Source organism: Coturnix japonica, chromosome 2 (genome assembly GCF_001577835.2).
Source record: "Coturnix japonica isolate 7356 chromosome 2, Coturnix japonica 2.1, whole genome shotgun sequence".
NCBI classification, from domain to species: Eukaryota; Metazoa; Chordata; class Aves; order Galliformes; family Phasianidae; genus Coturnix; species Coturnix japonica.
In genome coordinates, this window is record NC_029517.1 from 70,055,697 (window position 1) to 70,074,783 (window position 19,087).

At 39.5% G+C, this 19,087-nt stretch overlaps 1 long non-coding RNA gene across 6 annotated transcripts in view; it reads left to right on the top strand.

The window, feature by feature from the left end:
* LOC107309733 overlaps window positions 1–19,087 on the top strand; it is a 269,937-nt gene that overhangs the window by 169,283 nt on the left and 81,567 nt on the right. The window lies entirely within an intron of this gene.

Here is a 19,087-nt window from a genome sequence, read left to right on the forward strand (position 1 = left end):
GCTACTCAATGAATCCAAGATTTCAGTCCTCAACTTCAGTGATTAGAAAATTCCGTGTTTACCTGAGGTTAACATCATTCCACCCCAATAGATAGTGTAAATCACTAAGGCAGTTTGCTTTCTTAACTATAACAATCCCTTGCCTAAGTCTTCTAATGTCCATCTGAAGCGTATACTGGAATACATTTTTATTTAGGACAAATTGTAACAAACGTCTTTCTCTCTCTGAGCGCATAATTTTCATTACTATTATCACTCTTAATTTTCTCACTGCCACCACCCCCCAAGTTACACTTCTCTCCAGTTAAGTTTGCCCTCTGCCTGACATCTAGCGGAGTCGATACACTGTGCGTGTACAACTATATCGCTGAACTTCTGTCTTTCATGAATAAAGCGCATTATTTAGCTTTGTGTTGCAAATGAGCATGTGAATGGAAGTAGATGAGTGTCTATCTTGGACAAAGTCAAGGGTCCTCTCCTCCTTCCTTTTTCTTTCTCTCTTCCTCTTCCTTTTCCTCTTTCCTCTTTCCTCTTTCCTCTTTTCCTCTTTCCTCCTTTCCTCTTTCCTCTTTCCTCTTTCCTCTTCTCTTTCTCTCCCTTTTCTTAGTGATCAACTAAAATATACCTGAGTATCAATTCGAAATGTGGCTTAGTTGCTCCAGAAGTGGTTGAGCTGTCATTATTTTTTATTTACTTCTGTCTTTGAAGAATTTATCTATAAGGTTTCAAACAAAAGGATGACATATTTCAACATCAAAAGTATGCGTACCTGGGACAGATGTGAATCACAGTCTCATCAGATTCAAATCCCCAATGCATCAAGTTCAACAAACTAAAAATATCACATTAGGAGAACATAAATCTTATCGTTGATGAAGTAAATGGTTCTCCATGACTCAGGGAAGTTCATTTGGTATTTTTAACCGTGCTTTCCCAGGCTTTTCCCCTAAATTATTGTGATAGTATAAAACTTCTAAACAAACTCAAAAGAGCCTATTTGCCAACAGCAATCTTAATACATTTTGAACAACTAAATTAAATATTTTGTTATCTAGATTTGCAGATGAAATCAACATTTTTACATTCACGTTATATTTCTGGTTCTCAGAATGCTGGGATTCCAAACAAGGTTAATGTTCCATTTAGTTTGATGTTCATGCAGTAGGTCGCCCTTTTTGACAGGCTTCTAGGTTTCCATTTTAGATCTATGCTTGCTGACTCCCCATGATTTATTGAAAATATTAAACATTTTTATAAATAATGGCATAGAATGATCTGAAGATCCAGCATCTCTCCTTAACATCCCAAGGAAGAAATGTTGCTAACAGCAGACCAGGAAACTGAAATATAAACTTGTATTGTAAATTGCATACAAGTGCAAAATGGTATGAGATGATGTAACTTTCTCTTGTAAAGCGTAGTAAGGAGGAGAAATGTTAATTGTCTTACAGTTAAACAAAGTGACACATGATTAACATCAGCCAGTTTTTGATGACATTTCTTTGAAACTGTAGTATTTTTAATTGCTTAATAGCATAGTCAGCCTAAAGATGGCTTTTACAAAAAGGAACTTTTTTCCCTACCCTTACTGTATGTAGGTTCCAGTCAGTGTTGCTGTTAGAGATAGAAAAACTGTTTACTTCATCAGTACCCCCTTCATCCAAAGTTAGCTGTAAATCTTAATTCTATTTTTACTGCTGAGGAATACAAGAGAGACACTAATGCAGGAGACAGGAACTGAGCACTAGTTCTAGAAAAAAAGAAAAATGTCACGGGATTAAAAAAAAAAAAGGAGAAGAAAATGAAGGCAATGAAGAAAGAAAATAGAAATTATGGGAAAGGTGTATGAAGGAACAAAAGAAAAAGCAAATATCAAATTTTAAAAATTTGTCAAAATAATGTGTGATGTAGCCTGTACTACTTTTAGGCTTTGGGTTAGGAAAGATGTTGCTGTTGGTTATACATGAACTAATAGGTAAATTGAATCAAATGGAAACAGGAATGTTAAATTCAACTAAAGTTTGAGGTCAGGTTTTACAGCCTTAGAGAGCTTAAGAATTGCAGATCACTGAACCTGCTGAAACATGCTTATGTATGAATGCTACTCTTCACAGAGTTAGTATAGCAGTCTCAGTTGTCAATATTATTGGCTTATTGCTGCCTTACCTTTAGGGAACAACCTCATGAAGCAAGAAGAGTGCGTTGTTACTATTGGTCCTTTTAGCCCTGCATCAGAATGGGAATGCTAGTGGACTCCAGGGTAGATAGTGGCTTTGTGGTATTCGTTATATAGGATTATTTTATGTTAGCACACTGTCAAAGCATAAAGACTCAAATGCATAGGCTAAAAGTCTTCCTTTAGCTGTGTACTATGTTCTCATTCCACAGGACAGATATGAGCAGGTAGAAGAACATGAATGCTAAAGTAACAGAAGACAGCCAACCAAACCAGCTCTTGTACCCATAACCTGTGGAAATACCAGCAAATTTCTGTGGGACAAGTTCAGTGAGAATTTATAGCATTGGCTACTACCCCACTACCTGTGGTTATAGAAGTAGCTTATAGGTAAACAAAACCTTGTCTACCAGAGGGATGCATGGGATGGGGCAAGTCCCTAGCATGTCTGCTGGCCCGTGCTTTGCTGAGTGCAGTCAGAAACTGGATTCACCTTACTGGGTGGACCTGCACAGCAAGCATGATAAGAGTATTTTTCATATCAGTCATGGACAAGTAGATAATGCTGCCTCACAACTTTGAGGGTCTTCTGTCCGTTTTGACATTCTAACTAGGGATTCCTAGGGAAGAGTAACATACCACTGGTAGTGTGATAAAGTGAATAACAAAGGTCTTAAATACAGTCATTGTAAGTTTTTCACAAAAGTCATTATTTAAATATAAAGACATGAAGGAATACATTTTCAAAGTATTGCCTGGAGGACTGGGTGTATATATTTCTTTGTAGTGAGAGGAGTAGTACATTTCAGACCTTGTTCTGTGTTAAAAAGTGCTCAGTAGATGAGATCTGAGGGCATGCAAGTTTAGAAAAATTTGCTTTAGGAGGTCCAGATTGAACCTTAAAAGCTATATGTAGTCCTCAAAGCCTGGCTTGCATATTCACTTTCCCTGACATTTCAAGGTGAGGAGAACGTCATTTGCTCACAGGTTTTTCATTAATGTTGAAAGGATATCAAAAGAACAATCAGCTCTCACAATGGTATGGATTTCTTTGTATCACTATACATGTAAATAGTTGTGCATGTGCAAGTTAGACATAGTTCTAGGGCTGCAGTTAAATTGCTGGTGCAATTTACATGCCCATTGCACTAAGGTTGGACTGCTCTGGTTTATGTGCAGCTCTTGTTGTTTGAGTAACATTTAGGAATGTTGCTTATTCTTTCTGGAAATAAAGGCTAAATGACAAGTGGGTGAACAAATAGTTTACAATTGTTCATGCCGTAACGAGCCTATCTGTTTTATTCCTTATGAACTGCTTTCACCTCAGGTTTGCTCTTAAAATGTTACACAAACAACTGAGGGGTGCCTTTTAGCCAGCTGCCTTAGCCATTCCCTTTGAAGCAGGTGTGCCATGTGAGCCTGCCAGCACAGACAACAGTGAGCTCTCCTAGTGCGCCTTTAGCTTATTAGATGTAATGCTTGCTACTTTTCATTTTGTTGAAAGCCAGAGCTATAATAATGTGGGGCCTCTTTATCTGCCTAGACAAAGAGAAAGGTAACCCCAACTACAAAATAAGCTGAGCATAGTTTACCCAAATACAGGGACCATTATAAAGCAGAATATTTCCCTATCCAATAAACCAGGTTCAAGAGCTAGTTGCAAATCCCTGAGTGGATCAAGGGCTTCTCAGGTGAAGGATGTTGGGAACTGAGGAATCTCTGGTGAGCAGCTGTGGCTGATGAGATAGAGATTAGCTGTGAAGTACTGCCCCAGAGAGTTCCTGCTGTGTGGTTACCAGCTCTGAGCCTAGCTGAGCTGGATCTACACTCATCCTGCTTGCTGATGTGTAGTGCGCCATCAGCTGTGTGGGTTCTGATGCATTTTTTTTGGCTTAGGGATGAAGTGGCAAAGTTAGACAGAGGTGTGGTTTCTAATAACAAGACTGCTTTGTTTGTGGTGACAATTGGGAGTGCTATGATGAGACAACTAAGGGACAAGTGATGTGAGAGCAAAAGCTCTTTGTCAAGCAGCTGTCACCTGGAAGGTAAGGCTGCTGGAAAACTGCACCAATGTTATGGAAGCATCAGTATGGAGGCAGGACTGAGAGCTGTGGAGGGAGGGTGGGAGCAGAGAGGAGATGGAACCTGTGCAGCTTAGTCATAGGAAAGGAGTAGAAGAGAAGATGCAAAAAGTGGTAGGATGAGGTCCCCTGCTCAAAGGAGGGATGAGATCTGGGGTATAGTTTGGGAGGGGCATTGAAGTATGCAGCAGTTCAGTGGGCAAGCATGGACAGGCACTGCATTATACCTTAAAGAACATAAAACAAGCAGAATCACAACAGAAAATGTAAAACTGTACAAATAAATAGTCTGCACTGAACATGCATTATTTAGTGCTCATATTGACCCAGAGGCTATTCCAACTTACTGTTTTTAGCCATCAAAGTGCTGTGCCCCTCTTCTGAAAGTGGTGGCCAAGCTATTCATCCCAAATTTTTATCTTCTCCAAATTTTGCTTCTAGCAATTATCATTGCTTTGGTTTAGCTTCTAGCCACATGTCACAGAACTAGCTGCAGGAAACGTGGGGCTGGATTAGAAGTCAGTGAACCCCCAGCAAGACTAGGGTGTGGGACAGGAATCCCTGCTTGCTGCCCCTGTTCTGCTGGAAGAAGGTGGTTGATGTTTCTGTTGTGGTTGAAGGTTGTGGGCACAGCCTGTACGCTTGCCTTTTGTACTTATGGAATAGCTTTCCAAAGTATAAGGTCTTAGCTCTGTTGGAAAACTGAGAGAATCAGGGTAAAAGGACTGTTGAAATGCTCAGGAATAAGCATATGAAAGGCTGTCTCTGGCATAAGTAGTCCTGCGTGTAAATCAGAGATTGTTTATTGTGAGAGCATATTCTCAAAACAGCTGCTCACAATGGCTTGTTGTACCAGTTTTACAAGATTTTCTGAAGAAAATCAAGATACCAAGCTTAGTTTGCTGCCAGAGTTTGTTTCACACAGAAGTCCTGCATCTTTGCACCCTGTGCTGGCAGGCTTTATGCTTTGAGAAAGAGTTTTGTTTCTCTTTTTTTTTTTAATCAGGAATAAATCCAAGACTAAATAAAGGGGGAGAAAATATTTCTTTGCAGTTTTGTTTTCCTTTCAGAAGCTGGAAGTTAGGAGGGAGAAATACTAGAAACTAAGGGATTTTAGCTATAGACTATGAATCGTGTATTAAACCTTCCTACCATGTGTTCAGAAGCGATTTGAACACAAGGCCCATGTGATCTGCAAGGTTCCTTTCCACCCAAGGCATTCTGTGCTTCTGGGAACTGGAGCCATAGCCACCTGCATGGGGCAGGTGGAAGCAGTGAGGTGCTGCCCCTGTGCAGGAGCTGTGATGATAGGGGGTAAGCAAGGGTGCCCAAAGCAAGCCCTGGTTTATTGCTGTACTTTTCTTCTCCCTGTTTACTGGGAATGCTAGAGCTGAATTTGAGATGGACAACTTGTGATGTAAGAAAGAACCAGCTGACTTGCAGAACAAACTCTATAACCATGAAGTAGTTGTAGAGCAGGTACATTTTATTTGTCTGGCTGGGTGCAGGGGGGATAACTCCTTCCTAGCCTGCACACTGAAAGTGGGTAAGCAACCCTATTTATAGAGGGAATACGTGAATATTCATGGTACAAGGAGTGGTTATTACAATTAATTCTAGAAATTCATTACAATATTCCACACCTATTCTATGCCCCAAACTCCACCCTTAACTAATGACCCCATATTGTTCCCATTGTTCGTGCTCAACTACTCTTACCATTTAAATAATATAACAGATTAGCCCTTTATTCACAGCACAAGTGCTTGATGCTGGGGTAGTTTTGGCAGTGCTGCTAGGGAGTTATGGGGTGCCCTTCCCCTCATGTTGTTTATGTTTAATGATCCTGAAATGACACGTGGGAGAAAACCTTTCAGATCTGCAGCTTATTTTCAGAAAATTCCGTATTAAAATCCCCTCTTCCTTTCTCCATCCCTTGCACCTTTTGCTCCTTCTCACCTGACGGCTATAGGTGACTTTTGCGTGCAATGTGCTTTTTTCTGATCAGCTCCTTGAAGGCTAAGCCCCTGATCTGCAAAAATGCCACTTCTTATTAATGTTTTATGAACTGAGCTTATTAACCCGACTTTCATTTTGTGTAATCAAAATGTATGAGGAACTTAACTTGCATTTGCCCTTCTGAGTTGATTGTTTGGTCTGCCAGAACAGCATCCATCAAGAACTTACCAAGACATGATTTTATTTTTTTTTTTTAATTTTGTTTTTTATTAAGGGAGCCTTGAGTCACTTCATGGGGGAAAGCTGAAGTCCAGGAATGCCTTTTCTTTTAGGCATGACTTCTGCAGTCATGTGCATATACTGTGGACCTCTGGCTGAAAATACAGTGAGTGAGTTCAGCACATAACCTGTTCTAGAAAAGTCAACACACTCCTTCTCTCCAAATATCTGCTTTATTAGGTGATGTTTTAAATTCCCTACTGCCCTTTCTTGGGGGCACTGGTGAAGAAAGTAGAAAGGAGCGATGTTACTTGTGACCCTACTTAAAACATTTGTATAGCAGGGAATTCTCATCCTCTGAAACAAGGACAAATTTGGTAAGAGTCCAGACAGACTGCTGAATGTCTGAGATATGAGGCAGACTGGGAGAGGTCGCTCACACACTCAGGCAGTCCAGCTATTATAACAGTTGTGCACATTTGTGGATAGATAAGTCTGTGATACAAGCCTTTTTCTGCATTTATACATGACTAAAGACTGCACTGACATAAGAGCCACTGCTCAGCATACAACCAGGTTTTCCTCCATAGCTAAAAAAAATTATGACTTATCTCTTCTTTAAATTTTTCTATGATCCCCATGTATTACATGGCTGAACCCTCGTATTGATAAAGAGTTGAGAGAACTGTTTTAAACAACTTGATTGTTAAGTTTGGGTGTTGTTGATAGCTGTGACCATGAAGCTGCCGCTTGCAGTAGATGGCAACTTTTGCCATCTTAGTTCAGTCATTTAGAGACATTTCTCTTTTTTTTTTTTTTTGGTGTGTGTGTGTGTGTGCCTGATCTGATTATCTCTGCTTCTGCTTCTTTACACTGCGCTGCATGTGGTCTGCTTTTTACAACCCAGGATTCACACACTGAATGTAAGGCTCTGTGCAGTCTCCCTTGTAGTTTTAATCTCCCCTTGCCCAAGTTTTAAAAGGAAGGCTGGTGTGCCTTTGCGCCTGGATTAATGCTGGTATGTGGCTTAATTAATTAAATAGCATAATCCATCCAAAGAAACCTGCTTCTCGCCCCTCAGATAGCTGTTCCTCATTTCACACACAGTAAGGCTGTTTCTTGTGATGCACCTAATTGAGGGTCCCTCTTCCTCAGCAGATGGAATGCTGCCTTTTAGCCACACTCGTTTATAAATTGTTTGGAGGCAGATGTTTGTCAGGGGATGCTTTTTCCTTTCCTGAGAGGAAGGTTAACAAAATATTTAAACTGTAACATACTCACAGCCTGAGTGCACAAGGTTTGTTTAAAGGAGGAGAGGGCTATTTATGGAAAGCATGTGGTTTACTTTTTTTCCCCCAAAGTGGGATTGTTGCTCTGGGGTTTGGCATGCCTGTCTATAGTGTATGTGAAACGAGGAAATGAAGCTTTTGGGAAACTTTCCCTATATTCAAGTCTACATTCTCACATTCAGGTGAGAAAACTTAGTGACTGTTGTGTTTTATGTGCCCATGTTGTTCCAGCTTTTGAGTGGTATTTTTAATCTTTTACAACCAAATGATGCATTTGTCTCCACCATGGTAGTGGTATGTTGATAATTTGAATTAAGTGCGAATTATGGGTGCTGATTAGGAGTGATAGGAGACGACAACATTACAGCTCTTGTAAATGCTTCATTATACTAAACTGCCAATTCTAAAGTTCGTTTCATTCAATTTAAAGTGAAATGTTTAAAGTAAGTGTGGATAGCTGGAAAAGTTGCCACACTGCTTAAAAAAAGATTATATGATCAGATGAGATACTTGGTTGTCATTGTGTCAATTACAGCTCGTCAGGCAACATTATTCTTTGATGCATCTTTGGAAGATGGTTGTACTTTTCAGGGCTTTTTAGCACTCGTGTTTTGTAGCTTCAGGGTTGCATCAGACACTCAGCTTCAGCGATTGCTCTCTATGATGTAATATTGGCAAGACTGCCAAAACATTTCATGGATCAAGCAAATCAGTCAGTTCTTTGCTTCATCTTGATGGAGTCTGTCATGTCCTCTTCCACAAATCTGAACGACAACTCACACTGTTGTGTGCATCTCAAGCCTTCATATGTAATGCTGCATGCCCTACATTTAGAGGCTCATGCTCATCTCCAAAGGATGCTGCAAGTCCTGTTGAGAGTGGCCATGCTTTCCTGTCCAAGTGGGGAGCATGGCGAACTCATACAGGAGAGCCACAGGAAACTGGTGGTGCAGAGGGATGTGCTGTGCAACACGAGCTTTCTGCCCATGCTTAAACTTAGGAAACAATTCACTGTAAGGTACTACACCTATGCTAAAACTCTGAATACACTTAGATTTTTGCTTGGACCATTAATCACTTTCATCTAATGAAAATTACTTTTTAAAAGAAAGAAAAGCATTAAAACAAACAATAACTGATTTTTTTTTTTCCCCTCCCTAATGACTATACTTTGTTTTAAATATCTGAGAGCTTTCAGAGTGCTTAGCCTTGCAAGTTCAGATTTCTCTTTTTTCAAATTGCTTTACAAAATCACAGGATGTTTCTGTGGTGAGTGTACATCTGTGCTGGTTTTCATTGAGCTTTGGAAATAGGTCAGGAATTAAAGCTCCGGCTTTGTGGTTCTGAGGAAAGCCCTTAAGAAACTCTCTCAGACATAAGAGGGTAAAGAGGGGTCACTAGAAATGCAGTTTGACCATGTATAGGCTGTGTGGTCCCACTTGTCTGACTGTGTGCACAGCAGTACTCTATATACACACGCATATGTATGAGCTTTTGAAATGATGCTCTTCAATGCTTGCTTAGAGTAGATGTTACAAGACATGGGGGGAAAAAAGATGGTTGTGGAAAATCATGAAGGGAAATGCTCTGTTGTTTTCTGGCGATGGTAATTCACTATGTGCCTATGTGCCTTGATCGTAGCACATCTCCTAGGCTTAGCTCCATTGTGCACCTTTGTGGGGGAAAAAAAAAAAAAAAAAGCCCTGTGTGAGGCTCCTCTTTACAGTGTGGCTGCATTGCCATGGAAACCAACAGGCAACAAATCACACTGTGCCTGCCTGCGGGCAGACGGAGGGCGCGGACAGACAGAGGTCGGGTGCTGGCATCTGCCCCTTGCTGCCTTTTGCTGCAAAACGCAGGCATTTTGAAAGCACTTTGAAGATGGAGGCAGTGAGAAGGGAGATGGAATTAAACCTGGATGTGGTTTCTGTAGCTTTTCTTGCAATGTCTAAAGAAATGTAATAGTAATAATTAAAGTCTTAGGGGAAAAAGTAAGAAAGCTAAAGAGAAATCAAGCAAAACAAGGTCCAGGATTTGATGTAAATGGAATTCCCCTGTTCTTGTCCTTCCACTCTTCCTAGGGATCTTACATAGCAAGATTACCATGGGTGAGGTATTTTCTTTGCAGCAGAAGGAAAATGGAATGGAAGAAGAGAGAAGATGGTAGTTGTTTCTTTTTCTTTTCCCCATAACACATTTTTTACTTTCCTTTGGCATAAGCAGCTTCTTTCATCTCTCCCTAAGTCCCTAATTTATTAGTCCTGTGGGTGGTCCTAGACAACCTCATAGCAGTGTGGCCTTTCACTATCCCAAAATATTAATTTCCAAGCATGCTTTGTAGGTAGGACACCTTCATGGTATGCTCATGTATCCATGTTGCTCTGACCATCTCCTCTTTGCCCTGACTCTCCACCTCACCTGACACCTGGGCTCTCTGCATAGGCAGAGGTGCAGCACAGCCCACAGCTTTCAATGCAACCTTCAGATGAAGGAGGCAAAATAACACTTCCAGGCACTGTAAAGTGGACATTTTTCTTTGATGAGGGCATTGCCGAGTTTAACAAGCAGAAGGTAACCAAGGCTGGAGGATGACAAATCTGGGTGGGACATAACCACGGATATTATCAACACAGCCTCAAAGGTGTTTTTTCCTCTCTGTAGCTCCCAGCACCCTTCCTGAGGTTGCTGAATTAAACCAGACTAGCTGGCTGGAAAGATGAGCATACTAGGAAGATCTGTGGTACGCATTCATTTCTCCTCATTCTGCCTTCCAAGTGACATGTGGATCTTATGGGCAGCATTCAAAATATTTTAAGCATGGCCTCTTCCTACCTGGTTGCACCCCTTAACCTACTATGTTTGACCCCTGTTCCTTCAGATGGCAGTATTAGTGTAATGACAGCCTCGTACAGCTCCTGATGCAGTCTGTGTGCCAAAGCCAACCACATTTATCCCCCCAGCTCATGATCTGGGCAGCAGGGTGAAATCACTGTTGTGAGGTCATCTCACTGCCGTGCCTTTGGGTCCAGCTCCTAGCCACACATGGCTCATTGTTAAGCACGTGTGTCACTGCTGACTGTGTCTTCATAGGGTGATGCACTGAACATGGATTGCTGTTGAAAGAAGATATTCCCCTCTTTGTGTATTTTGTTAGTGTGTTTTTATTTACGTATTTATCTCTGAATTATAAGCTTATATCCCTGCATGCATCCTAATGAAAAAGAAATGGGCTGATAAAGATTTAAACAGGCACTCTAAGAATGAGGATGACATTCAAGCTCAAAAAAAGAAAAAATAAATAAATCTGAAAGTCAACCCTGTTATATTTTCTGTTCTTTTCTTTCAATTTCTAAAATGTCACTGCCAAGACCAGTGACCACAGTGGTGAATGAAACTATGGAAAAAGAGAGCTGATTCTCTGTGTTGTTGTTATAAGATCTAGACCCCTCTGTTATGAAAATATGTGTCAGGGAAATGTGTGCACAGAAGTTCAGAAATAAGTACCTGGTCTCTTTCTAGCATGAAGATACTTAGAACGCAAAAAGATTACCTTTATGTATAAGCTTTGTTTGTGAAGTGAACTGGTGAAATTTGGCATGCTTCTTAAAGGGACCCTTTGCCAGTCTTTTCTCATAGTCTCAAGTCATGCTTTTGCATAATGATGTAATCTATAGCGGGTAGGAAGAATTCAGCATGACTATGAATAATAGCAGTATTTGTGGTAAGCTGGTCGTGACATTCTCACTTGAGCATTTCTTTTTGGGAACTACTTCTTCAAGTCCTGAGGCTTGCAGTAACGTCAAGAGAAAGAGCAGCACAAGAATAGCCTGGGTGAGGGAGAAAGAGAACACTTGTTTTAGAGGGCCCACCACAGAAGGAAAGGAAAGGAGACTTGCTTGAAATACTGACATCTTTAGTTATCTCTTTGTGACATTCCCTCCACCACCCCCACATATTCTGTATGCACAAGTCTGCAGCCTTGTGCACAAAAACTCATCAGAGTCTCACTGAGGAGAAAAACAAATTGTAAGAAACTAGGTGAGTAGAGGAGGAAAGGGTGATTGAGCTGATAAGAGCTTCTCAATAGTATTTAAAAACAAACAACAAAGATGGTCACAAACAAAAAAAGCTGAAAGAAGAGTGTATAATTTTAAATGTGCTGGAATCAGGCATGCTACCCAAGATACAGATTTTTCTGGGCAGAGAAGGAAGGGAAATGTGCTAGTTCTTAGGACTGTGTTTAAGTAGGAACTGAATGTAAACAGTGTCATGTCAGAATGGGCTACATCCATCATGCCTCATTGGTGTACATTGGTATCTTTGAAGGTTAAGTTTGTAGAGATAAGTTATTTATTATGTAGTAGACAGAAATGTGTGGAAAAAAAGCAGGCTTCCCCTTTGTAACTTAAAAAGACAAAGAAGCTCCTATGGATAAATACTTGCAGTTGTTATATATAGGAATAGTTTCGGCACTAGTTTTAAGTAAGAGCAGGTTTAAAGTACTGTGGTAATGCTGATTAAATGTATAGGATGCAATTTCTTTCTGCAAAAATATGTTTACAGGGAAGACATGTTAAATGGGAAAGGAACATTTGCAGTTCAGGACAGAAGAACTGTTGATGTTCCAGTGACTTTTGTAAACTTAAAATCCGGGAAGTCAGTTGTCAATTAAGAAAGTCACAAATACTCAGGCTTTGTTTAAATTCAGTCTCCCAAAATTTGTTTGAATATGTGAGTAGGAATCCAAATATTGTGGTGACAGAAGAGCTAAAACTCGTTACATTCTTCACTTATCATCTACAGGACACTGGGAACAGTTGAAGACTGTTAAAATGGTGTATGAATGGTTCTGAAATACAGTTGATCCATAGTTAAAAGGGTTGAAACTAACCTTGTAACCTGGTACAGCAAGGGTATGTTAAAAATTGGTAGTAGTAATGAGTCTGAGATGTAAGCTGTAGTTTTCAAAACAGTTTGAAGAAATAGTTTCACACAGTATATGATCAAATGTCTTTAAAATACGTTTTGAATTTTATCTTTTTGTTGTTTTTTTTTTTTTTTTTTTGTAAGAATTTGTAACCAGAGACTATAGACCAATCACACATCCAAAGTATGGGGATGTAACATAGCAGAGAGAGCAATAACCAGCTTTTTCTGTCTGATTTGTATGACAAAAGCATATGGAGGTTCCAGCTGAAATTAAGCGCCTCTGTTATTTGGTTGTGTATAAAACTAGTGTACACCGTTCAATGTGGTGTAAGAAAAGATTGCATGCAGAGAGTTTATGCACATGAGAAAGTTGTATGAAGAGTTTTGTGAGGAAGGAGTAGGAATAATTACATAAAATTTATTTTGCTATGATTAAAATCATGCAGATGATAGCCTAAATTTTTGTGATTTCTGCCTTTCATTTGAAAAGGAGTGTGTGGGAAGTTTGATCTTTATGCTGAAGTAGCCTAAATGATCTGCATTATTTGGGAATTCTTTTAATTTAATGCCCTGCAATGCAGTAGTTTATGAGAAGAATTTCATTCAATCATGACGCAGAAATATTAAATGTTCCCTTAATGAACAATATCCAATTCTTCACTGAAAGCATAAGGCAGCCTTTTCTTAGGCAGACAGTTGAGTTTTTCAGTATAATATCTGTAACACTGCACATCAATACTTACATGCACAGAATGGGCAATTGAACACTTCAGACTAACACATAGTCGCTGCAGTGGGTTTAACTTCTTTGAAATGCATTGATGCCCCAGCCTTTGAGATGGCTCAACGAGATCTCACAGCTTTTCAGATCTACCTTACTGAAAATACTAAGGAGGCTGACTTGGAAATTTGTTTCCTGATTGTATAGTTCCTTTCCTGCTAGGGATGTGGCTGCCATTAGTTACTTACCCTAGGTTTTCACTTGTTAAAATCTTTCTTTTCCCAGTTAGTACTCAAAGCACGAATCCTTGATTGGCTTATGTAGAAAGTCTGAGGCAAGGAGTTCTTTCAATTCCTTGCTTCTCCAAAAGATGAAACAACAGTAAAAAAAAAAAAAAAAAAAAAAGCAACACAATCCTGATGTCTGATTTCATTTAATCCGCTTTTATTGTGCAAATGTTCATGGTATTAGAATACCCTCACTAACAGCTGCATGGTGGTTATCAACTGAGCTTCACTACAGGCGTAGGGTTCTCACAGCCACTTCACAGTGGCTCCCTACAGCAATCCAGATTCTTCCCCATCTGTCAGAGGACTTTGGTTCCTGTTCAAAGTTAATTACTTGATTGAAGTTTTCTATTAAAGAGATGTGAGGTCTTGTACTTAAAGATAAATAGGTAAGTGTGGTCCTGAATCAGCAGCTGATACGTTACACTTCTTAGAGGTTTCTAGAAATCTTGAATTTCCAGAAATACTATCTTTGCTGTTTTCCGAGCTGAGAATAATCTACAACTGAAAAACAAACTCAGAACACGTTACTATGGAACCTGATGAAAAGCCTCCTAAAGTCCCTTTTCCAGTCACTGCTAAGGCTTGTGTTTACTAAGACTGTTTTCGTGACAGTAGCCTTAAATCAATAAATAAAATGTCAGAAACTTAATTTTCTGGAAATTACATTAAACAAATAAACAAACAAAACAGAGTTGGTAACGTGAATTAATTCATTGTAGATGGAAAAAGAAGCAATAATTGAGTAACTGAGTCATTAGGCAGCTTCTAATTCTAAAATTTCTCATTGTTTAAGGTGATATTTTGTGGGCAGCTGTCTGTGGTGAAGAAAAGAAATAAGTTTTAGGAGAACCAAAATCCCAGGTTTTCACCATAGAATTCTATGTAAGACTGCATGCCAGTCTCTATACGCTTATTTTCTAATGTGTGACACCCACTTACATGCTTACTGTAGAACTCTGCAGATAAAGTATTACAGTATTTATTAGGAAGACATCGAAGACATCTTCAGTCCAGAGTGTTAAAAGCTGAATCAAAGTTATTCTCTGATTGGCTGGGATTAATTTGTGCATGTAACCACTGTGTTAATTGTGAGAGTGGATTTACTCACTAAGAGGTCTAAACTTAACCTTCCCTGTAAGAGTATACTAAATCTCCATTCATTGTTTTGTCTTCTGCGATCTCTGAGCTTATACTCCCACTGAATAAAGTACAAATCTCCAGCTGGCTGCAGGGATTGTAGACTTGAGACCCAAGTAATTCTGAAATGCCTTTTGTGGTAAGGCAAGGCAGGAGTTGCAGATACAGGGGTTGTCTCCAATTCTCACAGCCAGCTTCCCTAAGACTTGAGGCCTCACACCTTACCGCATTTCAGATACGCTCGCTTTGGTTGGTGCAATGCTGTTACCAGACAAGTGGTGCATGTTCTGGAACCAGTGAATTCTAGAGTGCTGTGAAAAACTCTGCTATAAGACTGCCCCCCCAAATCCACATCCTATAAGAAATCGACATCAAGTGCAGTGAGAACCCTACCTTCCTTTCACTTATCCCAAATTCCATACATTTTAGATGAAGCATTTTGCATTCAGTGATGCAAGACCCTTTTGATGAAAATGATCCATATCCAGCCCCGGTTGGGAGGCTGTGTCAGAAAACATGCAAACTTTGCTGCTGATCAGATATAAATAATCCTCTTCAGAACCATAGAGTTGAAACAGAGCTTTTGAAAAGATTGAACTTGGACCGTGGTTTTATGGCTATCTCTGAAATGCTTTATTGCTGTTTTAAGACACCAGAGAATAAATTATGGGACTGTAAAAACTTGCAGTGTGGACGTTTTATCATCTACTTATGTACAAAACATAAATAGTAGCATTTTGGTTTTTGGCTTTATGTATGTGTTTACATGTATAGACACAAATACACTATATAGATACATAGTGCAGTTTAGGAATCTATGTGTATTATTAGAAAGTTACTTTGAACACTTTGTTCTTTTTTTTGAATGTGTCAATACATTGTTTGTATCAGTTGGTAGTGTGCAACTATTTTCAATTCATTGCTGTAGGTCAGGAGAAAATGAGAATGAGGAGAGGAGGGAGGAAAAAAACTATCTTTTGGAAGTACGGGACCTTTCTCAGGTCTGAAACAAACCCTACAGAGTTTGTGTGTAATTAAATGGTTTACACTATGTGTGAGCATGTACACAGGTTCCTGTGCAAATGCTGTTATATAGATGCAGAAACATGAGAGATTGACTGGATTGTATTCTTTCATGTTCTCTACTTTCAGAATAGGAATGGTCACAAATAAAAATGTTCAGCATTCCACTACTTTTTAAAAGCCAATGTAAAACATCATACATCAAGAAATATGTTTCCCTGTTAAGGGGATTAAAGTTAAGTTCCCTTTGATATGACTTCACCAGCATTCATCAGTAGTACACTGGCCTTTATCTCTTGGGCTCTGTATCTGCTACTTCTTCAGATTTTTCTGCATCCCATGTTGAGTTGACTCATAGTCTTGTCCTTCCACTATCTCTCTCAGTGATCACGGGCAGAAAAATTATTTTCATCTGCTCCTTTTAGTTACCATTCTCGTTCCAGTGGTCACACTCTAATTATTTCATAAGTTACGCCATTTCTCTATGAACTCTGTGTTATCCTTCAGCCTCCAACCTTGTCATCCGTGTCCTTTCCAGTCTCTGAGAAAAATATTTTATACAAATTGGGATGCTACTGAAGTGTTAAGCATTGTTCTCCTTCTCTCCAGCCCTGCAAGAACTGATGTGGGACATGTGTAGCTATAGTGGAATGAAGCATGAGATTTCTAGTGGTTCTGAGTGATTATTGTTCAAATTTCTTCTAGGTAGTGTCTTTACATCACTACATGATGCAGATGGATCCCTCTTTGCCTGCTGCCAAATCAAGTATTGTACTACCTCTGCCTTCAGCAACATCCTCAGTGTTCTGGCTGTGGTTCCCTGGAGCGGACAGGGCAGAACAGACTTCATGCTGCTCCTGTACTTCAGGCTCTCTGCTTTGTAAATGCACTGGATGATCTTGTGGCTATAAGATGGCATTTCCAATTTAAGTAGAGTGTTCTGACTTAAAAATAGCTGGCATTTTCTAGTGATTTTGGTAGGATGAAACTTACTATATGGCTAAAATAGACAGGAAAGGAACTTTACTATACATTAAAGGAACTTTAAAGACTTATTAATCTTTACAATTGACAGAAGCTTCCCTTTTTCTTTAAGAAATCAGTATTTCTCCTGTAATAAATCACAAGTGTAACATAAGTGTCAGGCAGCATCTGATAAAATTCATTATTTTGCTGCTGCTTCTAAGAAGAAAGGGTGGAGATGCTTTTAGGTGTTTTGAAATATGTTATGTGTAGAGGTGTATGTTTTCTGACTTTAAAAAAGATGTGACTGTGACCCAATTGCACTTTAGCTGAAATAAACATTTTGGGGAAGAATTTAGCTGAGTGGTTATTTTTGGTCTGGCAGCAGGGAAACCAGAGGAGTGCCTGTTATTACCCTGATGCTGATTACTGGAACTGACCAGCTTAAGGGCAATTTGGTAACTTTGTTTAAAAACAAAACTAGGTCCAGCTGTGATTTAGAGAGGGAGAAGCTCTAGACCACTTTTTTATTTTCCTTTAAGATAAATAATAAAACTTTCCTAGCTGAAAACATTATCTGAACCTCACATGATGTGGGATTTAGGGAATTGACAGGATGATTCAGGCACACAATCTTAACATTCATACCCAATCTTGAGAATTTTCCTTCAGGGATAAAACTTCTTTCCTGCTCTTGGTCAAAAAACAAGCCAAACCCTAACACTGAGCTCTGGCACACGCTGTAGTCCAGTATAACCTCAGGATGCAAGCAGTGTGACTTTAGCAGACGTTTGCAGCCCTCCTCCCTGTCACTCCTTCCCTTTCCTCTCCTCTGTTCCATATGGAGACGTGTCAGCAGCTGGGAGCAGGGGCTGAAGGGTGGTTCAAAGTGTTCCTTTGTTATTGTTTATTAGGGAGTGTGACAGAGGGCACCGAGAGCTGCTGTTTGTATTAGCTTGCATCTGTGTTTGAAGACAGAGCAATGGTGCTGGCTGAGCTCTGCCCCCGAGTAACAGAAATTTCTAATCTCGCTGCCCTTCTGCTCTCCTGATGTAACTCTGATTTAGCTTTCCTATTAAGTGAAGAAAAATTGTCACACAGGCTGCACTGATGCAGCAGGAATTGAGCATGCTCAGAATCGGCAAAATTCCTAAAGTGGCCTCATAAAGTCAGTTCATGGTGGGTTTGTTTCATGCTCCTTTCCTTGCCATTTCTCCTTAAAAATAAATGAATGGACCCAAGCAAAATATATCCTTTCATTTTTGCAAGAAATAAAGGAAGTTAGTGAGACTTGGTGTCTCTCCATACTGCTCATAACTTCAAATACACATTTGCCTGTATATTTTCTTGCTTTTTCCCTCTTAAGACTGCTTTCATTGGTGGTCCTCCTGCCATTGTAATTTATAGATTCCTCTGACATAATCTTTGACGTCTTTAAATCTAAAATCTGATTTTTATTTATTTATTTATTTTTCCCTTTGCCACTCTTCCTTAACACACAGCGATTTCTTTTCCCATTCATTTGGTCCTTTCACTTTTTGAACCGGTAAAAGCTTTTTACTTTTTGATCCCCAGATGAATCAAGTAATGCCAAAGTACCTGGGGATTTCTTGGTTATTATTGTTATTATTTTTAAAGTTTCTTTTATTATTATTATTATTATTATTATTATTATTATTATTATTATTACCTGTTTTTCTGTCAAATTCAGTTCATTTTGGTTAACGTCCATGACCCATCTTTTCTGTCTTAGTTCATAGAATCTCTGTGGCCTTTTAAAATTCACTTGACTTTATTTGATTGATTGTTTCCAATTTCCCTGCTGTTCTGATCCTATCTCACAGCTGCTCTTAGGAGGTAATCTCTAACATTCCCTCTCAAACGGAGTAACCTTACTAAATAGTATAGGATTTTCCCTTTGGCTGACACAGTTGTAGACAAGTAGATCCAGAGCTTGCCTTATCTGTCTTGTTTTAAGACAAATCCAACCTGATAGGGTGGTCAGACTGGCTGCCTGCAATATACTGCCTTTCACCTCATTTCTGATTCCCCTTTCGTTGAGCCACATGCTGCCAACATCCTTGTCATCTCTCTATCTGTCTCCTCCCTTTCCTCCAGCTGATGTTTTGGCACTATTTAAATCCATGTCCAGTTGTGTTTTTATTAAACACAGGAATGGAAATTCTGCCCAGTGGTTCCTTTTCATTCTCCGCCTTCCTTTTGTTTTGTCTTAAATACATTTAAGGGGGAAACAGGAGGAGGGATGGAAAAGGAAGGGTTCAGTCTAGACTTCTAGAGCC